Here is an 8,945-nt window from a genome sequence, read left to right as displayed (position 1 = left end):
GGGTTCCCAGGTTTTTATGATTTTGAATAATTTTACTAGCATCTTGAAAACCACCCATGATAAGAAGTAGGGCTATTTCTTCAGGTAATCAATTGCTGCTGGAGATAACAGCACTTCTCCTTGAAAATATATTGTTCCAGCAGGATTGACCTGCTAGGTAAATAGATTTGTGGAAATAAAGAACATTAGAGTAACATGTCAGATCATGAATAATTACTTGATTAAAACAACAGTTTCACAAGAAATATTTATAAATTGTCTTTACTGAAAAGAATACACACCTATCTCCTAACATTCATTGTCCATAACACAGATAGGAACTTAAAAAACTATACATTGAATGAATTAACAACTTATTCCCATTAAGAATTTCAGTACATATAATGTACCACCAAAAAGAGAACAAGAGAGAGCTCATACCTTTTGTGTCATCTCAAGTAAACAGAGTGTGAGAACAAATTGTATTAAAGTGACCCATGGTTTATGAAAGGGTTTGTGGGTAAATTCACTTTCTTTCAGACTATCTTTCATTGAAGTAGTTTTCTATTATAATAAAGAGTAATGCAGTTTTAGATAACTTCTCCTTCCCTGAACAGGATCTGATTTTTCTTTCTTTTCAATTTTTATCATTTTGGCTTTAGAAGACAGAGTATGTCTATTAGCCCAGGCTGGCCCCAATTTAGCCTCTGCAGTGTAGCTGCAGTATATTCCTAGTGTTATACTACAGGTTATAACTCTGCCAATTACAGTTTCTTAAGGACTCGCCACCACATTTTTTTTTTTTTTTGCCAAACATGGCTTGTATTCCTCTGACACTTAGAAAACATCCTCATTGCCCATATCTAGTCTATTATTTCTTCAATGTTTCTGGCAAATTTGGCACTTGATTGGGTTGAACATGCTTTAAAATTGATCTTTTTCAATTTCTATTGTAACAGGGTGTTTTTAACTTGGCTCATCCAGCTGTCTCCATATATAAATGATACTTGAGGCTTTTCATTTGACAGCAACAAACAAATACAGCACACCATGAGCTCTTGTGGTATGCTGCAGGTCTCACCCATTTCTTTTAAACCAAGAGACTACTTCTAAGATCCTTTTCTTCTTTAAATACATGCATGCCTGCCTCTCCATCTCACAAGTGGTCTTGTGTCTGTATTTTCTGTGATGTGCTGCTTTCTGCATTATCCCTCATATACTATTTGGTCAAAACTGTAATTCTCTAAGATAAATAGATCTCTCTCTAGTATTTTTTTCTATCTTGGTCTCTACATCTGGTTGTGTCTATATTTCTATTGATCCATGGTATATCCATCCATCCATCCATCCATCATCCATCCATCCATGCATCCATCCATCATGTATCTACACATATTGAATCATGTTGAATAATATATTTTGAAAACTACTATAAAGCAGAGGGAGCAAAGTTACCTATGTAATTTAAACTGAAAAATGATCATTTAATATTAAATAGGGAGGGAGATGGAGAAAGAAAAAGGCAGGAAAAAGAGAGATGGGGTTTGTATAGCACTTTGACAGAGCAGGCATTTCCTTCACATTGAATCCTCTCTACTATAAGTATCTTATTTCCAGTAACTCTAAGCTAGTGCTTACCCAGCATGCTTCAGGTCACTGAATTCACAGTTAGCCAAAGCAATAAAGTTTAATTTCCTTTGACATATTTTATAAGATTTCATGGCTAAAATTGTACAGGCCAATGTTTGATAACAAATAATTGCATTCTTTCCTACCCTGGGCGATTTCTCCTTCTCTTTCTCCTTCTTCTTTTCTCTTTTTATCACTAACAGTTTTAAGTTTGTGAACAAGAACTTTAGAGTTAGGGCATTTGTAATGCTGAGAGAGCTCTGTTTCTTGTCTGCCTAGTGATGCTGCTGTTCATTTGTCTCTAAAGACCTCACTCTAAGCAGCCTGTGACCTTCTCTGCTTTATCCTGCCAAGAAGAGCAAAGACATTACAGCACACAAAGTCTACAAGGATTCTTATTAAATGTTTTCATTTTCACCAAATAATTTCAAATACATAAATTGATTCCAACGGAGCACTCCTTTCCAATTGTCTTCTTCTTTTAAAGTGTTTTCAAATCTTCATTAATAAAAAAAATGAGCATTCGTGAATGCTCACAGAAGTCATGGAATTGGAAGATAATAGCTCTTGGATTACTTGATCTCATCACCTGCTTTGGTAAATAGTTGCTTTGAGCAAAGCTATGCCTTTCATTAATGGGTTGTGTGTGGCTGGTTTTGCACTCCAGGACAGAGTTGAATCACTGTGAGAAAGAACATATGGGGCACCAAGCCTAAAACACTTGCCATATGTCCCAACTGAGAAAAAGTGTGTCAACCTCAATTCAGGCTCCCTAGTTATTATTCTAATCCATTTGTTCTGTCTCCACTTCTGTGCAGTTAATTATAGCTAGGCAGGTCACAGTCACATGGCACATAAACACATTTGTTCTGTCTCCACTTCTATGCAGTTAACTATAGCTAGGCAGGTCACAGTCACATGGCACATAGACACAAGCCCCCAACAGATTTTTATTCTGAGCTACTTAAAAGGAAGTGCCTGCTAATACTGAAGGTCACCATGTGTGCTCTCCTGTTTCCTACACATTTAAAACTGCATCACAATGACCAGGACCCTTGGCATACAATAATGTTATGTAATGTGTGATCTACACTCAACTGTCTTCAGTTCCCCTTCGCGACCTCCCATCAAGGAAAAATCTGAATTGTCATGGCAGATATCTTGAGACTTATTTAATCAAGAAAACATGATTTTCTACAACATCCACATTATTGTGTTCACAATATGTATGTATGTAATGGCTCATTCCTAGATACAGAGAATGTTCATGAATATTTTATAAGGAATGACACATACTTTCCATTTCAACAGATGAAAAGCTCAGGACAGCAATTCATCCTGTTGCATTTTGAATCACTTGTGTAAGTGTAAAATGCAGTCTGCAGAGGTATCCATTCTATTGTTATAAGTGTATGTATGTGTGTGTGTGTGTGTTTATTAAATGGACTATCTTAAAACTATATATAGTTACTACTATAGCAAATTGAATGACATTTTGAAATATTCTGAATATTCAGAACCCCAGTGATATATATTATAGTTTAATATCTTTCCTTGAGTATTTTTGTAGAATATGAAATGAGAATGTCAAATTTGTCATTACTTTGTATGCTTATGAATAAGAATTTCTCCATTAAAAATAAATTTCATTTTTCTCACCTTCTCATTTCCTTAAAAAGACATATTTTAATATTATGCACATGTTAATTTCTTTTCTTTCAGTGTAAATTGTATGTCACTGGCAATATGCTTTTTAACATGTAAGCAATTTAAAGTGGTTTTTTGAAACATCAACTGGCCATAGTCGAAATTTTGTCTTCTGTATCTATTATTTATTAAGTTTGAGGCTCTTTTTAGATTCCCCACTTCAAGCCTGGCATGGACTGTGCTTTCAGGGACACTAGCTTTATTGTGAAAAAGATGTGAGTACTAAGTCTTAGGATTGATCATTGGCACTGAAACTAAACTAAATTCGAGTGAGCCTGTTACATCCCCTTGAAAGTTTTCTCTGCTCAGTTGCTGCTCTATTGTTTTGATAAGACACCACGGTAAGGAAATCACTTATAGAAGAAAGTGATTAATTGGGTTTATGATTTCAGAGGTTATAGTTAATTATAATAAAGAACAGTCCAGAGCTCACATCTTGATTCACAACCACAATGTAGAGATAACAGATAGATAGGCAGACAGACAGACAGACAGATGGACAGACAGATAGGTAAGAGGATGGATACATAGATAGATAATTAGATAGATAGATAGATAGATAGATAGATAGATAGACAGACAGATAGATGATAGATGGATGGATGGATGGATGGATGGATGGATGGATGGATGGACGGATTGACTGGACCTGGCATGGGCTTTGGAAACCTTAAATCCTGTTCTCAGTGACACACCATTTCCAACAAGGCCACACCTCCTAATCCTTTCCAAAGAGTTCCACAATCTGGAGACCAAACATTTAAACACAAAAGCCTCTGGGTCACTCTCACTCAAATCACCATATCCTGTAATTCAAATCTAGTAATTTGAGTTTATTTCTTACTCCCTGGATCCCATTATGAATTTGATCTTACCATATTCAGACTTTTAACTTCCAATAATAGGGTAGAATAATTTATTAGCTTTACTTTATAAGACAAAAAAAGACATATTAATAATTATAATATCAGTACCAAAAGCAAGTCTACTGAGTAAAGTTCAAGTCCCTCCCCTCTTTTTGAATGACATACATTTCACTGTTTGCTGTAGTAGAATTCTTTTTCTTTTTTCCCTTTGTGATTATACATAAAATTAGTAAGAAATTAGGTCACTTCTTTTGGTTTAGAAAATTAGGGTTTACTTGAACATAAAAAATTCTACGTGTGTATGTGTGTGTGTGTGTGTGTGTGTGTGTGTGTGTGTGTGTGTGTTCCACTTTTACCGGCCTGTCTTTATTTTCTTTATTAGGTTTGTTGAAGTTAATGCCTCTGTTTGATAATTCTGACATAGGGATCTATTCTGGGTTTACTTTTTCACTCTGACTTATCTCTTGATCGGTGATGAGATTTTGCTTTCTTTTCATGTTTCATCTGTCTTTTCGATGGATAAGAGATCATGTCAGTTTATTCAGTTTCCCTATAAAACGTCCTTGTTTTGTCTGCAGTTTCATAGAGTAAGGGAGTGAACATCTCAATCTAATTGAAAATTTATCAATGTTTTGTAAAAATGTGGTGTTAACAAGATGGGTTAACTGTTATTTTAACCTGAATTCTATAGCATGAGTGCCCCAAACTATTCCTTTAGAAATTGAAAGTGGTGGCCCACACCTTCAGTCCCAGCACTCGGGAGGCAGAGGCAGGCAGATCTCTGTGAGTTCGAGGCCAGCCTGGGCTACCAAGTGAGTTCCAGGAAAGGTGCAAAGCTACACAGAGAAACCTTGTCTCGAACCCCCGCCCCCCGCAAAAAAAAAAGAAATTGAAAGTCCAATTGGCGAGAAAGAGGAGGGATTGTATGAGCGAGAATTGTTGAGACCAAGATTGGAAAAAGCACAGGGACAAATAGCCAAACTAATGGAAACACATGAATTATGAACCAAGAGGTGTGGAGCCCCCAACTGGATCAGGCCTTCTAGATAAGTGAGACAGTTGAATAGCTTGAACTGTTTGGGAGACACCCAGGCGGTGGGACCAGGACCTGTCCTTGGTGCATGAGCTGGCTGTTTGGCCTGTGCTGAATCTGCCAGGTTGAGCTGAATCCCCAGGGGAGTCTTTGCCCTGAAGAAGATGGGAATGGGGGGAAGTGCTGGGGGGAGGGCAGGGGCGAGGACAGGAGGGGGGAGGACGGGGAACCCATGGCTGATATGTAAAATTAAAACACAAATATCTGTATAAAAAAAATAAAATTTGAAAAAAAAAAAAAAGAAAGAAATTTAAAGTCCCTTGGGCCAGAGTAGAAAGCGACAGAGCACCATTGAGGTTGCTGGCCTTTAGGCTAACAAAAACCTTTGAGCTTCAGGTTGAGTCACACACAGTGTCTCAAGAGAATTAGTTGGAGAGTGATAGAGCAGGCTACTTGATTTCCTCATAATGTTTACTTTCTGTCTCTCTAACACATACACATACAAACATACACACAAACACACACACACACACACACATACACACACTAAATTTCAGCATGAGACAAAAATGAATCTTTTCCTTGAAAGTGTGTGGAATTACTTAAGAAATTAAAAGTTATGTTGTTAATCTTTGTGTAATATGACCCAGGCCACTGTAACAAAGAACTAGAATCTGTAGACTTATAGTTATGGTAAGGCCAGTCAATAGAACACTTAAAAGAGTTTCCAACCTCCGAAGTTTGAATTCCCAGTAAAAATAAAATCTGGATGGTTTTTATAACACCCATCAGTCATTTTTTTTTTCCTTCAGGAAATCAAGGTCATTCAACAAAGATGCAGCTGCTAGGGATGTTCTCTATACGTTTAGATATTTCCAATTGAGTGGTGAGTTTTAACTATTATCTTCAAGGCTTGCATAACTATGGGCTGTTTAAATTTTTTTCCCTAGTTTATTGGAATAGTTCTTCTGCCTGAGTCCCTCAAGAGCTGAGATTGCAATTGTGTCACCACATAATACCTGTATTTGTTTTTACCTAGGGACATTTAGGGAAAAATATTCTGGAGAGACTACCAAAAAATATAGGCACTCACCAGGAGGTTTTTCTTAAGCCTGAAATAAGATGCTGTTTTACTCCCTGAAGAGACAAGTGGAGTCAATTATCAAATTACTGACTTGAAGTAGCTAAGGGTTAATATGATGTTATTCAACAGCCACATCTTATATTGCAGTACCTTGAAATATATGTACATTCAAAATGTGAATAATAATAATCTATGTGTATGCATGTGTGTGTGTGTGTGTGTGTGTGTGTGTGTGTGTGAAAGAGACAGAGTGAGAGAGAAAGGTTGTATATGTGTTTGTTATGGGAGAGAGACAGAGACACTGCATGTGTGTGTACTTGTTTTCTTTTGTTTGACTTTGCAGATGGTACTACATTGCCAGGAAACACTTCTCCAACACTTGTTACCTGTGCTAGGGCAAGAGCTCTTAGATTCCCTTTGACATATTCCCCTAAGCAACCCACAGATCTCTAGGTTGATTCAAGTGACCTGCTGGATACAAAACATGAATGTTCCTAATCTACTACCACCGAAGCTGTACCTGATTAAAGAAAACAACCTTGTCTAATGAATCCCAATTATTTTTCCAGTCAAACCTCAAGATGCTTTTGAAGGTGAATGTATTTTATTCAAGAAACAGGCCATTTTTTCATTCCAACCTGTCAAGCCTATTCTAAATATAGATCCCCACTGTGGTTAAATGGAGAGTTTCATTCCCTCATATCCAAAGTTGAAAAACACATCTGTGAGACAGACTGGGGAAGAAAGGTTCAGTTGTCTGTGAATTTCCACCTGTGTCACACACCCTCTGTCCTATGAAGATAGGAACTGAGGTTTGGGTACAAACTATGGACAGAGTTTTAAAATAACCCAGTCTTTGTCTTATTAGTTTGATGGGTTCCCTCAGAATTTGAGAATTTACTTAGTTGTTTTTTTTTTTTTTTTACTATTTTTTTTAATTAAGAAAATATTTTCATTCATTTTACACACCAGTCAAAGATACCCCTCTTTCCTCCTCCCACACACCCAGCCTCCCCACAGTCTCCCCCCAACCCACCCACCCCCACTTCACCCCACAAGAAGGCAAGGCCTCCCATGGGGAGGCACATCCAGCAGAGGCAAGTCCAAGCCCTTCACCCTGCCTCAAGGCTGCATGAGGTGTCCAATTATAGGTAGCGGGCTCTAAAAAGGCCCCTTATGCACCAGGGATGGATTCTGATTCTACCAGCCAGCAGGCACCCCAAGCAGATCAAGCTGCACCATTGTTTCTCCATGCAAAGGGCCAACTCTAGTCCCACGCAGGCTCCACAGCCATTGATCCAACTTTCATGGGTTCTCACTAGTTTGGTTTGGTCATCTCTGCAGGTTTCCCCATCATGATCTTGATGCACTTGCTCATAAAATCCCTCATCTCTCTCCAACTGGACTTCTGGAGCTCTGCCTGGTGTTTGGCTATGTATCTCTGTATCTGCCTCATCAGTCACTGGAGAAAAGTTCTGTGATGACAGTTAGGGTATTTACCAATCTGATCACTGGGGCAAGCCAATTCATTTCAGGCACCCTTTCCACTATTTCTAGTAGTCCAAGCTGGGTCATCCTTGGGGATTCCTGGCAACTTCCTTAGCATCAGGTTTCTCTCTATCCCCGTGATATCTCCCTCCATCATGGTATCTCTCTCCTTGCTTTCCCACTCAATCCCTGTTCCAACTCGACCCATCCCATTCCCTTATTCTCATCCCCCATCCCTTACCCTCCATTGCCCACTCCTCATCTCTAGTTTACTCATGGAAATCTCATTTATTTCTCCTTACCATGGTGATCCATGAGTCCCTCTTTGAGTCTTCCTTGTTAGCTAGCTTCTTTGGAGTTATCTGTTTATCCTTTGCTTTACTTCTAGTATTCACTTATGAGTGGATACATACCATGCTTAGGTTTTTATAAATAAACAACTTTGTGGAGACTTCTTAATCTTAAATAATAGCCTGTATAATAGTGAATTGTGTTTGGTGGTGGGGTGGAGAAGTGGGGATGGTGGTGCCACAGGTCACATCGTTGTGGAAACAGATCACTCAGCATCCAGAAAAATGATTCATTCCAATGATCAACACACTAGTGTAAATCACTTTGTACATCACCTAGAATAGTAATTTTCCTCCAAGGAGGATGAAGGTTGTGATATTTATCAAAGTTGGCATGGATTTTGAAGGTCAACAGACTCTTGTAACTGAACACTACTTCAAACCCTCAGAGAAATGGTCTCTCCTTCATAAACATTTTTAAATGACCAAATACAACATTTCTAATTAGAGTTTAGTTATTCATATTTATAAGCTACAAATTTCTATATAGAGCCACACAGAAGTCTGTATTTTTTGTTAGACCAATTTATAAAAGTTATTAGAAATCCCTTCTTGGGCATCATCAAAGTTTCTGGAACTCAAGGTCATTTGCACTGCACACTCTGTACATTTTAATGCTACACTGGGGTGTTTTAGAATAGAAAGTAATTGTTAAAAGGTTGATATTGAAATAATATCCAAGGCCACTTATACACAAGGAAAATAAAGGGCCAGATTATTGTGTCATTTTATTGGCCCAATAAAAATACTGGCAATAGTTCTTTAAATGGACAATATGGTAATAGAATTGGTATCAATAATACAAATGC

The sequence above is a fragment of the Onychomys torridus genome, chromosome 7 (genome assembly GCF_903995425.1).
Source record: "Onychomys torridus chromosome 7, mOncTor1.1, whole genome shotgun sequence".
Classification (NCBI taxonomy): domain Eukaryota; kingdom Metazoa; phylum Chordata; class Mammalia; order Rodentia; family Cricetidae; genus Onychomys; species Onychomys torridus.
Note: the sequence above shows the minus strand (reverse complement) of the source record.